The sequence below is a fragment of the Schistocerca nitens genome, chromosome 4 (genome assembly GCF_023898315.1).
Source record: "Schistocerca nitens isolate TAMUIC-IGC-003100 chromosome 4, iqSchNite1.1, whole genome shotgun sequence".
Classification (NCBI taxonomy): Eukaryota; Metazoa; Arthropoda; class Insecta; order Orthoptera; family Acrididae; genus Schistocerca; species Schistocerca nitens.
In genome coordinates this window covers 529444913-529466936 of record NC_064617.1, presented here as the reverse complement: position 1 = coordinate 529466936, position 22024 = coordinate 529444913, and positions in this window count along the sequence as shown.

Sequence of the window (22024 nt, the reverse complement as noted above, 5' to 3'; positions counted from 1 at the left end):
CTGAAATTTCCTGCATACTTGCCTCCAAACGAATAATAGAAATGTTGATTTGAAGTTAAATCTGCAAAAAAATGGTTCAAATGGCTCTGAGCACTATGGGACTCAACATCTGAGGTCATAAGTCCCCTAGAACCTAGAACTACTTAAACCTAACTAACCTAAGGACATCACACACATCCATGCCCGAGGCAGGATTCGAACCTGCGACCGTAGCGGTCGCGCGGCTCCAGACTGTAGCGCCAGAACCGCTCGGCCACTCCGGCCGGCTTAAATCTACACCTGGCATCGGCGGACAAGAGACGACCGAGAGAGGATGGGCATCATAAGGCCACCTCAAGGTCAATGCTATTCCCGTTAATTACTACTATCACAATATCCAGCAAATAAACTTGGACGTTGGGTGTAAACGCTTCTCTTAAAAAAGTGGAACAAATTCCCCACACGATTATACTCCAGCTCCTAATGAAGGTACCCTGTCGGAAAAAGGGTGCTTGCCTCAAGTGGTTTTCAATGTACTTGTACCATGCCATTTGAATTGATATGAGTTTAGGTGACCGCGATGGGTGCTAGATAATCATTTGACACATTATTTTCCTAACAAGATACGAATTATGATGATGACTCAGAGTCGAAACCGGTAAAATGTCAGAATTCAATGAAATGCGATCAAGAGTGAATGAAAAGTGTGGTGATTCGGCAATTCGATGGTTCTACTATTACTGGTAGAAAGTGTTCGACTTAAGTGGTTCAAGTAATACTAGTAGAAAATATTTCCATCGCCAGTAAGCTATCTGAGCACTAAGAGGAGATAATGAAGTGATATAAAGCTCGTTATCGTCAGAATATGTGTTGTTATGCCATGTAATACACTTTTCCCATGTGAAACAATTATTGGCGATTATCCGTCAGATGGCGGAGAGGGGTGCGTGCTGGCACCGGATTTCAAACTGTCATTCTTCTCTGTCATCGACATCAGTAACAGTATTCATCTTATTTACTGACACAAAATAACTCAGTTCATCTTCGGGCACAAAACCTTTTCTTCGGACGTGACAATGACTATCGAAGGAGAACATCTAAAGAAACATCTAATTAGGCAGACTCAGAGTACTAGTCAGCCGACCATGCCACACGTCATTTACATCTGTCTTCCTTGTACTGCAGATGTATAGTTTCAGACACTTGCTCCCCATTTACATCCTGTGATATGTAAAGTATTTCGTACTACTGTTTTCATGGGCTCATTTACTTATTGTGTAGTGTGATGTGTCATATTCATGGATGCAGAATAAATTCCCCATCACTCTGGAATGAAAGCTTGATAGTGTTATAAGTTCGACAACTAACAAAATGAATAAAATAATTTGTATCACAGATTCTTCAAGTAATATCGTTTCACAATAGATCCGTGCGCGGTCATGCTTTTCACTCACGACAGTGTGGTTGTGAGATCTACGAAGATTCGTTGAAAAGAAGTAATGCCTCCGAATTTTTTATGTGAAATCTCTTAAATGTTTTTAAAGAAAACAAACTTTATTAACATTCTAGATCTTGAGTCATCAAGTCTACATATTTATTCCTAAACATAATCATCCTACCGGCGAACGGGTTTCTCCCAACGAGAGACCAGTTTGTTGAAACCGTCACTTAAGAATGTTTGGCTTTGTTAACGAAGCCACAACGTCACCTCTGTTTGGTCCTCTTAATCAATAGCAAAGTGAATTCCTCGAGAGAGTTCTTTAAGTTTTGGAAACAGATGAAAATCGGATGGGTCAAGCTGGGATGTATGGAGGATGATCGATTGACGGTGAATCCAAGGCGTCGGACTGGTGCAGATGTCGCAGCGCAGCGCAACCGCTCACCGTACCCAGCTTTCATTCTTCTTGGAGATACGTTTTTTGCGCGAAGAAAGTCTATTATAGTACGCACTTTCTCACGCACTGACATAGTTACGTCACACACCGCCATGCTACACGCTACAATTCGTAGCCCTCTAGCAGCAGAGGGTTGCAGCTTGCGTCAGCGAAGCGGAAAGTCGACCGAGTAAAATGCATAACGCATAATACCTAAACCGATATTGAGATCAAAATAAAGAAATTGGGAGGCATTAGTTTTCAGCAGTCCCTCGTACATCTATGTCTACAGTCCACAGTCCGCCCCGGTAGCGACGGCACGGTAGCTCAGCGTGTTCGGTCAGAGGGTTAGCTGCCCTCTGTAATAAAAAAAAACTGAGTTAATCGATCAACGACGAACTTAAACGGGTGTCTTACGACGTCCGCCCCGAGCAGATGCAACGAAAAAAAAAAAAAAAAAAGGTAGCTGAGTGATCAGCACAACAGACTGTCAATCCTAAGGGCCCGGGTTCGATTCCCTGCTGGGTCGGAGATTTTCTCCGCTCAGGGACTGGGTGTTGTGTTGTCCTAATCATCATCATTTCATCCCCATCGACTCGCGCAAGTCGCCGAAGTGGCGTCAAATCGAAAGACTTGCACCCGGTGAACGGTCTACCCGACGGGAGGCCCTAGTCACATGACATTTTGTTTATTTATAGTCAGCAAAATATAATTTCTCTGATTTAGTCGTCGTGATCCATTTGTGCATGGAAGTAATATGTGGTCCGACTCTTCTTGAAATGTGCTCTCTAGCACTTTCTGCTGTAAGCCTCTCCGTCATGGACAACATTCCTCTTGTAGTGTCTGCCACTGGAGCCTGTTGATTATTTCCGCAAAGCTCTCGGCCTAGTAGGATCCCGACACTAAACGCAATGCCCTTCATATTATCTTGTCTATTTCTTCTGTTAATCGTAACTGGTAACGGTTCAAAAAGCTCAGTGTCAGTTGCCAGTCCTTGCATCAATCGTTGAACCTCTGCACGTCTCCCTGCATTTTGTCGCATAATTCTCTGGCGTTGCAGCCTTCCTGTATATAACGTCCCCTGGTGGTTATTTACTGTTACTAAGAGCGTTGATTTAGTGTATAGTGATCAGACGTAAGTGGAGTGGCGTTCAGCTGTCATGATAATATTTTTCCATTGACATTAACTAAAACGTCACTTAGCTTGTTTGGGAACAAGCGAAGATGACTTGCACTGATGTTCTTTTCTCTTCTTGCCTCCATATCATGGTAGACATTAGATGTACACAGAAGTCCCAGGGCGACATGTCCGGGCTATAGGGCGCATGCTTGAGCTTCTCCCACTTCAACTTGGCCATTTTACTTTGTGTGGCTTTGGAGACTTGTGGATGTGCGTGAGCAGCCCAGGCGTTTGCTCCAGATGGACTTGCGTAGGCTACGGTGTGTCTCTCAGTACACGGAATTCGATGAGTATCGGATCATGGACGTCGAAAAAGGCGGTGAATTTTTTTTCGGATTGGTAACGACGCATGCTTCCACTGCATGCTATCTCCCTTTGTCTCTGGCACTACCGCCGGAGGTTCGAGTCCTCCGTCGGGCATGTGTGTGTGTGTTGCTCTTGGCATAAATAGTTTAAGTTAGTTTAAGTAGATTGTAAGTCTAGGCACAGATTAAGTAAGCAATTTGGTCCCTTACGAATTCACACACATTTGAACATTCGCTGTGGTGGCGCCGACTCTCATCACCGGCTACTATCCGCTCGAGGAAAGCGGGGTCGATGGCACTGTCGATGAGTTCGGCCGTGATTGCCGTGTTTGCCTGGCATGGTCTCGGGTAACCACTGAGATACTCCCGGCCTTCACGAAAACTGGCACTACACTTTGTTACTGACTTACTGGACACACAATCTCCCCTGTAAACGGCCACCGTCTGGCTATGAGTATCGGCCGGTTGAACCCCTTCCGCAGTCATAAATCTGATAATACCTTGCTGCTCCTCATAAGTCAAATTTTGCAATGTGAACGTCATGATGTCCTTACACGTGAAATGGACGGAACGCACGACGGCCTGCTTCTCTCCCGAGTCATGTGCCTGTACATACGCACAACCACGCCGGTCTCTATACATACATTTACGTCCCTAGACGTCTCACTACGTTATCGCAAAGCGACATAAACAAATTTCCACGGGTTTTGTTGTTACGACGTTTAGTACCGTTTCATTTGAACATTTCTTGTAGTTAATTGTTCTTGCGCTAGGCATTATATTTGCGTTGCGCATAAGCTCTGGACCATCTCTTAGTAAACCACTCTTAGCACCATCAGAGAGCAGAGCCTGACTGGATGTGTTCTGCTTCAGAGAATTGTACATCAACCACACGAGAGGCAGAGCTTAAATTAACTATCGCTGAAGTCCGATTGTCATCACGAAAAATACGAATCCAGCTCCAGGTCTGCAAAATATAGACAACGGCATCGTCCATGAACAACATCACCCAGCCTTAAACGTTACCCACTACCTCATTAATGTAAACTGTAAATACCAAGTGGTTATAATTAAAGTGAAACTACTCACAGAGGCCCAGTGTGGGCTGCAATTATCATATTGCAGCGAAATTTGGTAGATATTTCAATGCGTTAATGCGGACCGATTTACGCTGAAGAAATATTAGTTCCAATTTAGGGCATCAGGTACAAATCTGGCGCTGTGAATGCAAGAAAGACATACAGAAATGTTTCCAAGTGCAATGGATTAGGAATGGGTCGTGGGCATAAAATGTCAAACAAGTAAGAAAGTTATATATTGATTTTCTTATTGCCGGCCGCGGTGGTCTAGCGGTTCTAGGCGCTCAGTCCGGAACCGCGCGACTGCTACGGCCGCAGGTTCGAATCCTGCCTCGGGCATGGATGTGTGTGATGTCCTTAGGTTGAGAGGTGGCATGAGCCCCCTCTCATATTTCTATCTTACGATTTTCCTCTCTAATTGCATGCGGTGAAAAGTTGCTATTCCTTCACACGTGGACTTCCCACGCAGCGTCTCTCGTCACCCAGGTGGTCCGGTGACAGGCGGGCTCCGCTGATCTCGAGAGGGTGTGAGGGAGTCGAGTGAATGCTTTCCAGACGCCAACATTGTCAAGAGACACGCCCGCAGGGGCCTGAAGTAGCGGCTGGGCTAGAGGTTCCGTTACTTCGCGGAAGCTTAGCGAAAACACTTTCTGGCGGGCTACCAGCGAGGCGTGGGAATGACTTGTGTACCCAGGCAGTTGTGGCGGGAAAATTCCCGCGCTTTCTGCAAAATAGTAACTGTGATTGGCTTGCTCAGGGCATAGCTCCGTGACGTAGCAAAATCAGCGCAGAAATTGGCGCCAAGAATCTCCATTGGTAGAATGGTAGTGCTCCGGCAATAGAGTGGAATTTTCCGCCGGTTTTCGAGTTGCTGATTGGAACGTTTAACCACGGCCACTGTCGTGGGGGCGGGAATGTTGTGTGTTCGGCCTGTACGGGTGCTCTTGAGAGGGTCGGCTCTCGCCTTTCGATCGGAGTAGGTTACAAGACTGAGCTCTCGCTGCTCTGGTCAGCCTGCTTCCGTTGGCTGTCTAATATACGTTTATTTAATTGTAACTGCTTGACGAAGTTGCTGAAGTTTCGACTTCAACGTAATTTTCCGAGTACAGTTGGCAATTGAGCGTTCTGCGTGCAAGAGGCCTATGTTGTCTGTCTTGAGCAGTTTTGGCTAAAGTTGACTGTATCGGAGTTACTGTGTGACTTCGCTTGTTAAAATCAATCACCGTACCGTCAGTGATTGTGTGGCGAGCCTTCTTCGTCTCCCTCAGAGGCGCATTTGTATTGCTAAGAAGTCTTTAGTCTGGAACAACCAGACCAGGACAATTTGTTTCGGGCTATACTCGCGACATTATCATCACCACGACGGGACGTCGAAGCAACCAGCCATCGCTTCCAGTACGCCAGATCGTGTCCTTGCAGCTAAGAAGACAGCACCGGCAGATAGGGATAGCACCGGCAGATAGGGATTTTCCTAGGTGATAATCAGAGCTAAGCAGAGCGCGCCTGTTCGTCTTTCTCTAACTTTGTTCTGTCTTGGGTGTTCATCGTCTGAGTTCTCACTAATGTAGCAGCAATTAATGTTGGGTTAGCTGTGTGTCTCTCTTCAGATTTGAGTGGCAAGGAATTGGCTCCACATACCACTTCGTCATAATCCTCACAATCTAGTTTAGGGACAACTTCACCTTCATAGCGTTTGTTTGAGTATCCAATTTGAGCCAATTTGATGTATTGTAAATGTTTCATGTGTTTTTGTTTATTATTTTGTGTTTAGTCTTAATAAATCATATTGTTATTTTGGACAGAACTTTCATTCTGTTAATCGGTAGAGCAACCCTATCATTTCTCACTACGTTAATGAAACCTTCCTTTATTTAACTTATTTATCAAATTAAATTATTGCAGTGCCAAACTCTTTTCTACTCCACTGGCAGGGTTGATTACAGTCAGTTCGCGTATTTTTTTTAATCCATGTGCAACAGCAAAAGTCGGAGTTAGAATAGGGGGGGGGGGCTTAGAGCATCATTTACATATGTAGATTCTAGAAGAATTTAGTGTTAAATACACTGCTAGCCCCGGCACCTCGCATGGTTAGTTAGGTTTAAGTAGTTCTAAGTTCTAGGTGACTGATGACCACAGATGTTAAGTCCCATAGTGCTCAGAGCCATGTTTTTGATTTTCTTATTAACTGCTTGAACCGTGAAATTTACTTTCAAAATCTTTTCTTAAAGAATTTACTTGATTTACTAGCGATTCATCAAGAATATTAACACATTTAATCACAGTAGGTGAGCGTGGAAGTAGTTGCCAGGAAGTAACTGATGGAAAATAAAATTACCTTCAACAAATGTGAATGTTATTCCTAAAAGCTTTTTCAAAAACAGATTTAAAATTACAATCAGAAAACACCCTCTCAATATCAAGTTACATTTATTCAGAGGCAGAATAACAATTTTTTTTCTTTACAGTAGGAGCCTTCGGGCTGAGAAGCTTCCGCCCCCTTTCAACACGGCCGTGGTCACGACCGCTCACAACGACCTCTGAAAAACCACACTGGTGCAAATCTGCATCACACCAGATTACTTTAAACTAAAAATTTTAACAACTCACACAAACACATTAACTATGCACCCCGTTAAAGAGGGATGAAATGGTACAAACACTCACACTAAGAAATTATTTGCCACCAAAAGTGCAATTTGTTTTTAAAAGGGCTCTTACGGTGGAAGGGTGGCAACTTTATAAAAAAGACTATTTAAATAGAATCCATGAAATTCGGACTTACATAAAATGTACAACATGCTCTACATTACACATATACCGACTCGCAAGATGATAGGCAAGATAAAAAACATATTTCAGGAATTCGGCCTTTACCTTAATTCTACAAATTCGTTAACACCGAATCCGACAAACATGACAGAGGCAGCTATTAACGTACGGCAGACCGACAGACAGACAGACAGACACTAACTGCCTAACAAATGCGGACGAGAGACAGACGAGCAAGCTGTGGACGAGAGACTGACCGAGAACACAAGTAGAATTTAACAAGTAACTGAAACAACATATCACTAATCACGTAAGTTCTAATAACTGCGATTTCTGGCAAAGACGTGGAGCAGCACCCCCAAAACGCTCTGCCGAACCGTCCGCTGCCAGCCGCTTCAACGGACGCAGGAAGGCGCGCCGATCTCCCGTCTCACGGCGTCGCAGCTCGCCCCGGCCAGACCGATGTCGAGGGTTGACTCCTGTTGCTCTCGTGTTGGCCGCGAAGCCAACCCCTCTGCAATACGGCGCGGCCACTGGACTCACGTGGCGACCTCACATTCGCCGACGCTCCAGGCGGACAAGTCATCTTGTGTCCCAGTGCGCGACCGACCAACCAATCGATCCAAGCGCCAGTGCGCATTGGCTGAGCAAACTCGAGCAGACTGGCGGCCTAACACATACTAGCAGTCCGGACGATCGACAGACACTAACCGCCTCACCAATGCGGACGAGAGGCAGACCCAGACTAACTTGGCTGACCAACTGACCAGACACGCCCAGACTGACAGACTGGCCTGGCTGACCAACTGCCTCCGACTGGCTGACCCAGACTAACAAACTGCCGAGCTGATAGCGCCCCTTAAATGCACGTGAACAGGCAACTTTTCCCCTTTCACACCAGAACGAGACACCAAAGCTGCGACTGCCACAGCGGCGCCACCGCCAGAAACGGAGGGCGACTGCTTTACACTTCGCGCTGCGGCGCGCTCTTCAAAACAGCAAATTTTACTACGGCTCACTGCCACTTACACAGTTGGTTCAATATGAGCACCAGAGACGTCGAAGAGATGCTGTACAGCGCCACATTTGTACCTGGTGGGCAAAACTGGAACTAATTTTTTCCAGCGTAAATCTCTTCCACATTAGCTTATCTGACAAGTTTCGCTGCCATACGATAATTACAGTCCTCACTGGACGTCCGTTGAGTAGTGGCACTTTAATTGTAACGACCAGGTAGTTGCAGCCCTAAACACCCCCTTGGGTTGCTGGACGCTGGAAATATGTTAGTTTCAACAGTACGAAATGGCTTCAAAACACTGCGTGCTGACGCCGCAACGGGAGGTCAGACTGTTTACAGAGGGCAGCGTGTGTACTTGATCGGAGGCAGGAGTCAGCGCCACCCAGCGGCCGGCGCTGGCGGCTATCTCCCCACGCATCAGTTGTCGCTCGCTTGCCCCCGGCAGTTAGAGATGAAATCTCAAGTGAGCGACGCAGACCATGACCGCACGAAAAGCACATCTGAACACGCAAATTGATGGCGGCGCCCCCTGGCTGGCAAATAATACGGCGAGCTACGCCGTCAAGTTCATTCATTCCTTCACAGCTCCAATGACAAGTACGTGATCAGCAGTTTCCAATGAAATCTCGTTAATTACTGATTTATTTATTGTTCAACTTTGTTTCACGTTACACAGTACCTAACCGAAAAGTAAATTATTAACTAGCCTTATTAGCTTTCCACTCTCCTTCTTGTTGCGGGGATGCCAGATAGTTGGCAATTATCGTTGTGTGTTCCTCACCACAGACCTTAAAGCCGTCGGCACACGGACCGTGCATCTGAACTTTGAGCGTTGAGCGTACCGAGTTTCTGACGTCATAACGTGGAATAGCACGTTCGGGAGTCTTTTCGAACGTACAGAGCAATATCTAGCATGTCAGATATTCTGAGCGTGCGGTTGACCGTTGACCAATGAGATGGCACAACGCCACCTACGTCACATGCACGCCATCTTCCCTCGGTAGACATATTGGCATTCATTTCCAGCCTATAAGTATATATGCCGTGTCTGAGCACCAGCAAACTGAGAATCACTCGCAAATCCGTTGTTAACTGTGTGATTCGTCGCAATGAAATAATGACAAACAGCATATTCGTGGCAAAAGAATTATTGTAACTTGCATATTATGAGAGTATGCTATTTGAAGGCTACGACACACTGAGAATTTACTAAAAGGTATTGTTCTTGGTACAGTTTGTTATAATTAAATTTCAATTACTAATACAGCTACGATTAAAGCTTTTCGCAAGTGGCAACATGCTAGGATTGACTGTTGACAATGTGTTGATTTAGCGTAGTGAGTAGCGGCACTGATCCGTTTTGAAACGAGTAATAGGGCAATTATTTGCGTCTATGCTACACCTAAATTTTTTTCCTTACATTTGCGGTTTTATAAGATTCCGATGCTTTATTATCAGTTTAATAAAAGTATATACTATAATATTTGATGTTATGTAAAGATAGGTTCACCTTTTTTGAGGAGTGACTTCGATTGGCTTAATCTACAGGACAGTTTGCGCTACTTGTATAAAGATATTTTGCCCGTTCTTCTTTTACATTTCGTAATTCACATGTTACAAAGATTCTGCTGCTGGGTAGGAACACTGATCAAGTAAGACACTCTTTGGGGTTTTACTAAATTGTGGGTATGATGAAATAATGTTTATCTTATGTGGCGAAGTATTGCAGATTAGTATCGCACTGTTTGTAACGGAACTTTTATAGGCCTATGTCCTTATTGATTGGACATGGTACTTTCCTTTTTGTCGTAAAACATGTACATGGATATTGAAGTTTTTGTTTATGTATATTACATTAGCATATGGACAATGGAGTTTTAATAGAGCTAATGTGGGAATTTTATGCGCGCCCGTTTAGTAAACAGTGTGAATTACGAACTAGAAACATTCCGCAACTGCCGTTGGAGTCCGTTGTGATCACGTATACCACGTTGGGGCCCACGTACCGTATGCACAAGTCGCATCATTTCTCGGCGTTCCGCAGCACGTTGAACTCAGCACTCTCGACGATGACGTTCGACAGCACCGTTCGTGTACCGACGGCTTAAGCCACTGGACAGATGCACACGAGCAACAGTCGCGCGTATCCGCAGCGAGATCGCGGCGTTAGAATATAGTTTCAGTGCACACACGGCAGTAATGCAATGAAAATCGTGCTGCAGTATTCGATTAGAAGTCAGCCAGTACGCTCGCTGGCGGAAAAACACAACCAGTGTTTGCTTATTTCGTTTATGAATACATTAAGAACCTCAACAAGAGGTTTTGGACTCACCCAGTAGTTCACGGTAGAGATGGAAAAAAACCGGCAGCTTAAAACAGATACTGACATTTTAGTTCTGAATAACTGGTATTTTTCAATATTTGGTCTCGTTTATAACGGCTGTTTTTATTTTTTATTAATAACCGGATAAATAAATTGAAACATAAAATAGCCACAGCAGCAGTGCTAAAATCTTTCGTTTTTAAAGAACTTTTTAAAAAAAAAGCGAGTATATTTTATTCGTTAAATTAATGGGGAAAAGCGATCAGTGCTATATTAATAACAATGACGACAGAAACGAGTGGCAAACACACGGCATAAGAATTGGTACAGCATTGCTGAGACAATAATGTGCCTCTTATAATGTGGTGGTGCCCATTGGATGGTACACGTGTACGTGCAGTGTGAAAGATTTATCCCACCTGGTCTATATGGTAGTTTCTCACAGTCGTAGTCGGACGTCAGCTGTATTACGGAATGGCCCCATCCCTAGTCTGGAAGTATTTTGCGAAGTGTCGTGTCAGTTAAGTATAATGCTACAATTGCTTTAAAAGATTATAAACTGGAGGAGCCATAACAAACATGCAATACAATACAAGGAGAAAACTTAAAACTTAATAGTTCACAGTTTTTAATAAAAATAGAAAGCCGATGGCCTCACAACATGCCTTTATCTGCTTTTAGGCCTCTAAAACGGACAAATTAACATGAAAAATAGACTTATTCAACCTCAGTTTTCACTCTTTAGCGTGACTATTCGTAATATCCAAACAGTGGCATGATTCCCGACTGCAACATGATTTTTGACTACAGTTTCAAAAAATTATAATCGGTAGAACAATACTGGCTATTTTTTGTAATCAACCACTTTTCACTCTTCGAAAAAAAGCAGCGAATAGTTGACGGACTAAGTTCTCTTTTATTTGTCTATTTAATTTAATATTTTGATTCTACGTTTCTTCAAACCGAGGGAGTAAAAATATTTCGATGTTAGTTCCATTTCTACTTTATTACAGAAAATAATAGGAATAAAAAACTAAAATCGGTTATTTTAGAGACCAGTTTCTTTGAGCGGTTTTAACAATCCGGCTAAACTGGCGTTGAAAAATCTGATATAATCGAAAACCGGTTGTTTCAGCAATAACGGCCATCCGTAGTTCACGGCTGCTAAAAGAAGCGTCCGTGACACTGTTTATAGATTGAAAAGAAGATGAAAGTAAATTCTGTATTTTCGAATCAATGTACTGTAGGTTAAATTTTACAAAATTCTTGAAGTCTATTTTTCTCAAGTATTTGGAGTGGTGTCCCTGTTGTTGTCCGGTTACGGTACGTGTGCAGAGCAGTTAACACGGCTATAGTAATCTTGGGAGTACCCACAGCATACTCATCTTGAAGAAGTGGAATAATTGTGAGATAAATATTCTGGTTCAGATTCACTGTAACCTGAATTAATAGGCTGAAGCGATGGTATATAAAATACCCACAAAACATCACATCCCCTCCTCTGGCCTAAGTTACACCCTCCACAAACTGCCTGTTGAAGGACTCATTAGCCTGTCGGGGCACTCGACGTCTTGCATTCTTTGGCAAGACGCAGAATCGTGACTCGAATGATTACAATACACACCTCCAATCAACTATAGTTACTGACTGGTTTCTGTCTAGTTTGATCCACTGAGGACGTGCAGTTTATGTGCTACTGTGAACAACGGCCATTTACGAGGTACCCAGCTCCAAGTATCGACTGCATGCAGTTCCCTTCTCAAAGTTCTCTCGGAAACATGTTGAGATGAACCAGCATTCACTGTCTGCATCAGATTCTGTCGCGTTTGAAAGCGACTGTCATTACGCACCGGTTTGGATCTTTTTATACCCACTGTTCTTATACAGTGTCACATGGCTGCGAGTAATACACCATTCCATGTAAAGGTGTTGGACAATCCGCGTTATACACCAGCAAATCGGGCAACTTCATTCTCTATGGGGTCAGGGACCATTTAAACACGGTATCTCGCCAGTGCCATCCTGTCACGTCTCCACGTCAATCCATCTCACTGCGTTGGTTTCATACTAACGACTGGAACATAAACATCACTTCACTGTCATCACTGACGTCGGCGATGAAGAGTCACGTGATCGTCTGGTACAAGTTCTGCACCATCTACAAGGGCGTGCTGAAAAGTACTAACATTTTACATCTTTATTCTTCATGTTTACATATTTATTTCTCAGCGTAGTCACCCTGGCGACCAACACATTTCTCCCAATGAGAGACCAGTTTGTTGATACCGTCACTGCAGAATGTTGACTTTGTTGACAGAGCCACAACCTCACCTCTGCTCGCACCTCTCCATCACTATCAAAATGAAGTCCTCGAAGTCGTTCTTTAAGTATGGGAAATTGATGAAACTCGGATGCGGCCAAGTCGGGGCAGTGAACCCAACGCGTCGGATAGTCGGAGATGTCGCAGCGCTCATGTGTGGTGTAGCACTGTCATGTTGTAGGAGAGGATGCTCCATGCGTCGACGAACTCTTAGAACTCGAAACTCCATTACAGCACACTGTTGCTCACGCACCTACATAGTTATGCTACACACTATCACGTCACATGCTACAGTTCGGTGCCCTCAAGCGGCAGAGGCCTGCAGATATGCAGAAATGAACAATAAAGATCTAGAATATTTATAAAGTTTATTTTATTTAAAAAGCCTTCAGAGTTTTCACATTAAAAATTCGGCGGCATTAACTTCTCAGCACGCTTTGGTACGTAATTCCAACGAAAACAGTGTATTCTTTTGAGTGAGTGACTAATATTTTGATCGGGGAACTTATCTCATTATTTTATGTACGTATTGTAACACTCTTCTGTACTTCAATTCCGTTTGGCAGTGCCACTAAGCGACAAATGATGGACTATTAATACTACCCATAGAGTACTATACATAATGAAACAACGAACCAAAAACAAAAAGAAATCTATTACCAGAAAATGGAAACAATATAGCTTCAGCCTAAGTACAGGCTGCATCAAAGACGACTTTACAACTTTTAAAATCTGTATGATTTATTCATTTAAGGTAAAGACATGATTTTGCTGTTATTTTATAGCAAAACAAATCAAGTGTTTTACGGCGTACCTAAACGCGTTAAAAGTGACTTCCACTGGTTATGTAGCACACATCCCATCTGAATTCAAGTTCTGGCCAAACTCGCTGCAGTACGAACCGCGCAAGGGAGATTCTGTCTCTGACATTTGATAGAGAAATTGGTAAGAGTGCAACCAACAACAAGGTAACCCTGGTGATTCCTCAAAAGAAAAAGTCCAGAGATGTCATGTTCACTGAACGAGGGGGCCATCCAGGTGGCGAACTTCGGCCAGCGGACATTTAGGAAATTTCCGGACGTCTTACCATACAGCAAAAACTTGATATATTTTTTTACACGATGGCAACCAAAACTAGGTCTGTAAGCCGTATGAATAAGTTTTAACGAATTTTCAAAGTTGTAAAATCCTTTTTGATCTACCCTATATAGTTCGAATCTAGCAGCGCCTATTGTTCCTTTTTACACAAAACAAGCTTGCATTCCTTGCAAAACGTGACCTGAAGATCTGAAAAAGTCAGTTAGGCTTACAATCATACTCACCAAAATAATCAAAAGGTCAACTTAGACGTCATGTATTGAGTCATAAGAAGGATCTTGTTTTTGGTAAAGTTTTAATTACAACCGATCCAGTGATTTACAGATGAAATGTGCATCAAGAGTTTCCTTCTCAAAGGAATCATACTGCAGTTGGCTTCAATCAGTTTAGGCAGACCACTCGCCGGACGGGTATTTGAATTCCTGTACTGCAGAATTCGAGTACAGAGCCTTAGCTACGGCGCATCTCGTTCAGTATGCAGAAACTGGAAGCGTATGAAATGCGGTGCTACAGGAAAACGTTTAAAATTAAATGAGTACGTTATATTGGAAATGATGAGATTAGACAAGAAAACATGCCTACGGGAGAATCTGCACCAGAAGAATCGAAAGACTATTACACTGTTTTCTACGGCATACAGTAACAGGTAACGCAGCAGTGGAGTGGAAAAAATGAAGAGGCAGACATATACGAATACGAGGGGTTGTCATAGAGTTTTAATTATCACCTACATCAACATATACATCTACATGATTACCCTGCAATTCACAATTAAGTGCCTGGCAGAGGGTTTATCGATCCCCCTTCACTGCCGTTCCACTCTCGAACAGTGCGCGGGAAAAACGAACATTTAAATCTTTCTGTGCACGCTCTGATTTCTCTTATTTTATTATGATGCTCATTTCTCCCTATGTAGATAGGCACCAAAAAAATATTTTCACATTCTGAGGAGAAAGTTGGTTATTGAAATTTCATGAGAAGGACCTACCGCGGCGAGAAACGCCTTTGTTTTAGAAAATGCCACCCCAATTCGTGTAGCATATCCGTGACACTCTCTCCTTTATTTCACGACAATACGAGGGCTGGAACTTAAATAGTGGCAACTATTTATTCACAACCGATACAAAGGAGTTACATGTTTGCACCTGTTACTGTCCTTCAAGGTAGTCACCAGCGTTGTGTAGAACCCGTTGCCAGCGATGTGGAAGGCGAAATACACCGTTAGCAGAGCCTGTTCTGTTGATGGTACGAATGGAGCGGTCTACTGCCTGCCGAATCTCTGGAACAAATGGTTCAAATGGCTCTGAGCACTATGGGACTTAACATCTATGGTCATCAGTCCCCTAGAACTTAGAACTACTTAAACCTAACTAACCTAAGGACATCACACAACACCCAGTCATCACGAGGCTCTCTGGAACAGTTCTGAAGCGAATGCCACAAGGACTTAAGTCCGGGGAGTATGGTGGATGGTACAGTACTTCTCAGTCCCATCGACCGAATAGAGCAGCCACAGATTGCGCTGTATGCACCCGCGCGTTGTCTTACAAAATGATGGGTGGGGTGGGCAGAAAGTGTCGCCGCTTCTTTCGCAAAGCTGGTCGTAGGTGATGTTCCAAAAACGAACAGTAATACTGTACATTGACGGTCTACCGTGGAGGAACGTGATGCGTTAGGATAACACTACCACAGTCATACACGAGAATCATCATAACATTAGACCGCTCCATTCGTACCATCAACAGAACAGGGTCTGCTAACGGTATACTACGCCTCCCACATCGCTGGCAACGGGTTCTGCACAACGCTGGTGACTACTTTCTCTGAACTTTTCGAGATCCTCCATCAATACTATCTGATGCGCATCCCACACCACACAGCAGTACTCGAGAAGAGGGCAGACGAACGTAGTGTAGGCAGTGTCTTTATTAGAACTGTTACATTTTCTGAGTGTTCTGCCAATAAACCGCAGTCTTTGGTTTGTTTTACCCACAACATACTCTATGTGGTTGTTCCAATTTAAATTATTCATTGCTGTAATCCCTAAGTATTTAGTTGAGTTTACAGCCGTTAGATCTGTGTGATTTATCGTGTAACTGATTCGTTTTAGTGCTCATGTGGATGACTTCACATTTTTCATGATTTAGAGTCAATTGCCACTTTTTGCACCATACAGATATCTTTTCATAATCATTTTGCAATTCGTTTTGATCATCCCATGACTTTACATGAAGGAAATTGATAGCATCGTATGCAAACAATCTAACAGGACTGCTCAGATTGTCTCCTAAATCGTTCATATAGATCAGGAACAACAGAGGGCCTACAACACTTCCTTAGGGAACGTCAGATATTACTTCTCTTTTACTCTATGGCTTTCCGTCAGTTATTACCAACTGTGACCTTTATGGCAAGAAGTCATGAATCCAAACACACATCTGAGACGATAGTCTATAGAAACGCAGTTTAATTAGAAGTCGCTTGTGAGGAACGGTTCAAAAGTCTTCTGGAATTCTAAAAATATGGAATCAGTTTGACGTCCAATGTCTATAGCACTCATTACTTCGTGAGAAAAAAGATTGCCTTGTATTTCACAAGAAAGATATTTTCTGAATCCGTGTTGGCTGTCTATCAATAAATCGTTTTCTGTGAGGTGATTCATAATGTTCGTGCACAGTATATGTTCAAAAGTCGTACTGCAAATCGACGTTAGTGACTCTTCTTTAGTGATACCGTCATCAATAATATTACCATTGTGATCGTGCAGTGAAGGTATTGATTGCATCTTGCCACTGGTGTACTTTACATACGACCAGAATCTTTTTGGGTTATCTGCCAGATTTCGAGACAGAGCTTCGTTGTGGAAACTTTTAAAAGCACCTCGCATTGAAGTTCGCTCTAAATTTCGAGCTTCTGCAGAATTCTGCCTATCTTGGGGATTTTGCGTTCTTTTAAATTTGGCATCCTTTTTTCGTTGCATCTTCAATAGTGTTCTGAACTGTTTTGTGTACCATGGGGGATCAGTACCATCACTTATTACTTTATTTGGTATAATTACGCCTCTCAGTTGCCGTCGATAGTATTCGTTTGAATTTAAAGCACATTTAGTCTATGCTTAGTCAAACTGGAAGGAGTGGAGACTTTTAGGAGGGCGTCAAGCGAATTTTTATCTGCTTTTTTGTATAGATGTGTTTCGCGTTTATTTTTGATGGATTTGTATATTACGATATTCAGTCTAGCTAGACAACCGTTAATCCCAGCATCTGTCACAATCCTCATTATCTGATCAGGATTATTTTACGCTAAGAGGTCAAGTATGTTTCCACAACCATTTACACTTCGAGTGGGCTCCTGAAGCAGTTACTCAAAAAAATTTCTGAGAAGGCATTCTGTACGATATTGGACGACGTTTTATGCTTACCACTGACTTTAAACATGTTTTTTCGCCAACATGTTGAGGGTGGATTGAAGTCACCAACATTGAAAAAATAGTTGCCTAATGAATTCTTTGAATTTTTGTAGGCATATGTCTGTACTGCTGGTACATACTGAATCCGCGCGCCACAGTACCGTATCACGCCTCTGGAGGAGCCAAAACGACGTGGTGCAACCCTCTGATATCGTGGAGATGGACTGTGGTATGGTGTTGTAGCGTCTATAGCGGCGTGCAACTGTACTGTCGAGCGGCGATTTCAGTGTGCGCCAGGGCTTCAGGCATGTGGCAACAAACAAAAAACAGTACTTTTGAGGTGTTAATTAAAACCTTGTGGTTACCCCTCGTATATCAAATTCTGAAGAAAGTGGCATTAGTACGAGGGCTATTCGGAATGTAAAGTCCAATTGGTTGCGAAATAGAAACCACAGCGAAAATCAAAAATGTTTTACTTGTAACAATTTTCTACATCTTCCAGCTACTTCTCTACATAGTCGCTGCTCCAACTTAGACACTTGTCGTAACGTTGTACCAACTTTCCAACATCCTCGTCCTAGAAGGCAGGCGCCTGTGCTTTCCGCCACGTCTCTATGCTGGTGTCTGTACCAAAATGTTGTCTTCATAGCCAGCAGTTCATGTGAGCAGAGATGAACATCAGAGGAAGCCAAGTCTGGGCTGTACGGTGAGCTTCCCATCGAAAACGCTGCAGGGGCCTCCTCATTGCCTCTGCATTGTGTGGCTGAGAATTGTCGTGAAGAAGGAAATCCATGGCTGGTTCGTTATGTGGTGTTGCATAAAGTCAGGCGAAACCTCTCAGCAGCCATCCATATTTGGTGGGAAACTATTGTTTTAGGCATCTTTATACGCTCACTGTGTGCTCAGCACTGAAAAGTATCATGTACGAGATCGACAGGCGTCTAGAAACACTGCCCAACGCATCTGTGCAAAGTTTCTTCGGATTTTCACTGTCGTTTTCATTTCTCGACCTATCGGAATAGTCCCAGTAGGTATACAGAGCAAAAAGGAGTCATCAGATGGAGGGCGACATCAAACCTATTAGAATAAGAATGTAACGTTGAATGAAGCTTTAGGTAAGGAAAATGATAATACTCTTCATAAGGGTGCTTTCCAATGTAATGCACACGTAAGCAATTATTCCACCTCCTTACCGAGCAAATTCTTCGACACCTACTTTGACAGAGAGTTAATAAGTGTGGCAAGAACTTGACCTGCTACACTCTAAAGCCTAAAGCTGACTTGAATTTTACAGAAAAATAAGATTCAAGAATCATCTAAATGCTTAATGCTTAAGCTTAATGCTTAAGATTTCACTCAGACGTCACGATTTGTGCTTTACTTTTAGTTTCTTAGATGGTACGGAAACTAACACTGCTTCGAATATAAGCATAGACTTTTCTTTCTTTCTTTCTTTCTTTTTTTAAAAAAAATCAATAAAGCATATCTCTCACGATTCAATTCGTTGAAGACGTTTTTGTACTACATAAGGAAAGTCTGTAAGTGGAGCAGAGTCGAATAGGGAAGCAATTCTAGTGACGACGCGAGCCACAGGTTGGGAAATCCTCTGACATAAATGACTTCGACAAAGGGCAGTATGTTATGGCCCAGCACCTGGGAGCGAGGATCTCGGGAATCCAAAAGTGGCTGTTTGTTCGCGAGCTCTTGTTGTGAATATGCTTCAAGGTGTTGGACGTCCACGCCTCAACACAGAACTTGGAGATCGAACGCCTGCCCGCTCTATAAAGCAGGCAATCTGTGATAGATCTGACAACAGAGATCAGTGGTAGTGCACGAGCAAGTATTTCGGATCATATTGCTAGCACATATTGTTTACCACGCAGCTCCGCAGCAAACGACCCCTACGTGTTCTCTTGTTGAGCCAAAGACATCTAACCACAAACAGCCGACTAGACGAATACCAATCAGGTTTCCGTAAACCTTGTATCATAACTTCTGCCTTAATAAAGGGAACAGCTGACCTGAAGCTTTCCGTAGATGCACAAGAAGTTTGTTAGAGATCAGCATAGCTTTTGACACTGTCATCTACGACATTTTATTTGCCAAACATACCAACCTAAATTTCTCGCCAAGGCCAGTACAATGGTTTCCCTCATTCCCGATGTCTCGTCAGCAATGCGTCATGTGCGACAGCATTGAGTCACAATGGAAGCACGTAGTATTAGGTGTCACCCATGGTTTGGTATTAGGTCCTGTATTTTTATCATTGTATGTCAATGATGTATCATCAGTTTTGTTTTACTACATATGTATGCTGATGACCTCCAGCTGCATCTCAGTGCAAAACCAATAAACCCGAAGACAGCTATCGACAATCTCAATAGCGATTTGTGTGTACTGTCAAAATGGGCGCAGGATATTGGCTTGTAGCCCAACTCATCCAAAACCCAAGCGGTACTGATTAGTCATTCTATGCTCATTAGCCCGAATTATCGGAACTCCATCTATAACCCTAAATGGGCAAATATCAACTCCTCTCTTCCAGCAAAGAGTCTGAGAGTAATAATAGATGAAAAGTTAAATTGGACTGAGCAAGTAATTGCAATGTGCGAGAAGGCATCAGCATATCTCCATGCCCTACAAAAATATAAAAACCTAGTACAAACATTTCTATTTCTAATTATTGATTACAGCGATGTTATCCTGCAAGGCCTTTCTCTGGAAACCTCAAGGCGAATGGAACCGCTTATGAATGCCTGTGTTCGTTATATCTGTGACGTTCGATTCCTTGATCATATTTCATCATCATATGCACAGCTATCCTGGCTGCAGCAGACAAGCGCAGAGATTTGTACAGCCTCTGTCTTCTCTACTGTCTTATCATCGTACACTGTCCCTGATAGCTCTCCTCGACCTTAACGCTCTTGTCCGAACAGCTTGGCAAGAACACCCGTTGCCATGAGAGCCTCTCTATCGTTCAGCCATTTTCTCGAAATCTTTCTCAGTAGCAGGAATCCGACTGTGGAATAACCTCACGCATAATGTTAGAGAATTGAAAAACATCTCTAGCTTTAGAAGACAGTTAATGACGTACCTACTACAGTAACTAGAATGATTTCCATCCTCACTGTAACCTCTCGTTACTCTCGTACATTCCTCTTTCCAACAAAATCTTCCTCATTTCCCGATATTCTTAGTTGGTATCCTTAAATTTATTTTTCCGGATCTCGCTATATCAAGAACCATCTACCTCGTACTTCTATATATTCCTTTTATATCTACTACTATCATTATTGTTATTATTGTCGTTATTATTACTACTATCACTAATAGTGGCAGCAGTAGTAGTACGAGTATTGGCAGTAATGTCATTAATTAATAGTCCGTATTATTTACTCACATTGTCACTATATACAAATCATTTTAATACCATTTGCGTATCAAAATTATTATTTGATAAGTAAGTATACGTAAAACGCTGGTCCGATGTAAGTCAGGGCCTGATGAGCCTAATCAGATCTGGTTAAATAGATAAATAAAATTAAAAAAAACACCTTCCCGTGTGGAGTTGATAGTCTCCTACCGGGCGCCTCCCCAGGTGGCGGATAGGGGAATGCTCTCCAGATATGGAGGGTACCGGGGAAATAAAATACCCGGGGTGGACCAAAACTATCAACCGAAATCCACTAACGTCTGCCTGGTATCCAGCGGTTAGGGGTCAGCGTCTGTTCGCCTAGATGGTGCAGCTGCAGCAACCTTCTTGATCTCAACAATCGAGTCGTATTCCTCGTGATTTTTCCTCGGAAGGACCACCACCAAGTTAGTTTTCAACTTGAAAACCAAACATGATGATAACACAAGGAATGAATCCACTTCCCCGGGCACCAGTCGCAAGGCTGGGTTTACCTGGTCATCGGATTCCGGGGCACCAGGAGCATCAAATGGTTCAAATGGCTCTGAGCACTATGGGACTTAACATCTATGGTCATCAGTCCCCTAGAACTTAGAACTACTTAAACCTAACTAACCTAAGGACAGCACACAACACCCAGTCATCACGAGGCGGAGAAATTCCCTGACCCCGCCGGGAATCGAACCCGGGAACCCGGGCCCAGGAGCATCATGTTACGCCTAAGGTTGAGAACCAGATGACGTCCAAATTATTACACACAAAACAAAGACACATCATCGGTACACTTAATACTAATACTCTTTTCAAACTGGGCAAGATCAAACAACTTACAGACGTGCTGCAAAAATTCCAGATCAAAATCCTTGCAATCCAGGAAACACGATTTACGGACGAAAACCATTTTGATACAGACAACTACAGGATCTACAAAGGAAAACCAGCAGTTAAAACTAATGAGAAAGGACTCAAACAGTTTGGCACAGCATTTGCAGTCCACAAATCTATCAGTGACTTGTCATTGACTTCCAGTCTGCCTCAGAACGTATATCAACGCTCTCCGTCAAATCGGCCAACAAAGCATATACCTTGATCAACGCACACGCACCCACAAAGAACTATAACAAGAAGAACCGCCAGAAAGTGGATGACTTCTGGAATGACCTTGAAGAGACGACAAGCAAAATTGCCAAACACCATGTAACAATCTTGTTAGGCGACTTTAACGCACAATTAGGTAAAGAGAAAAAATACAGGAAAA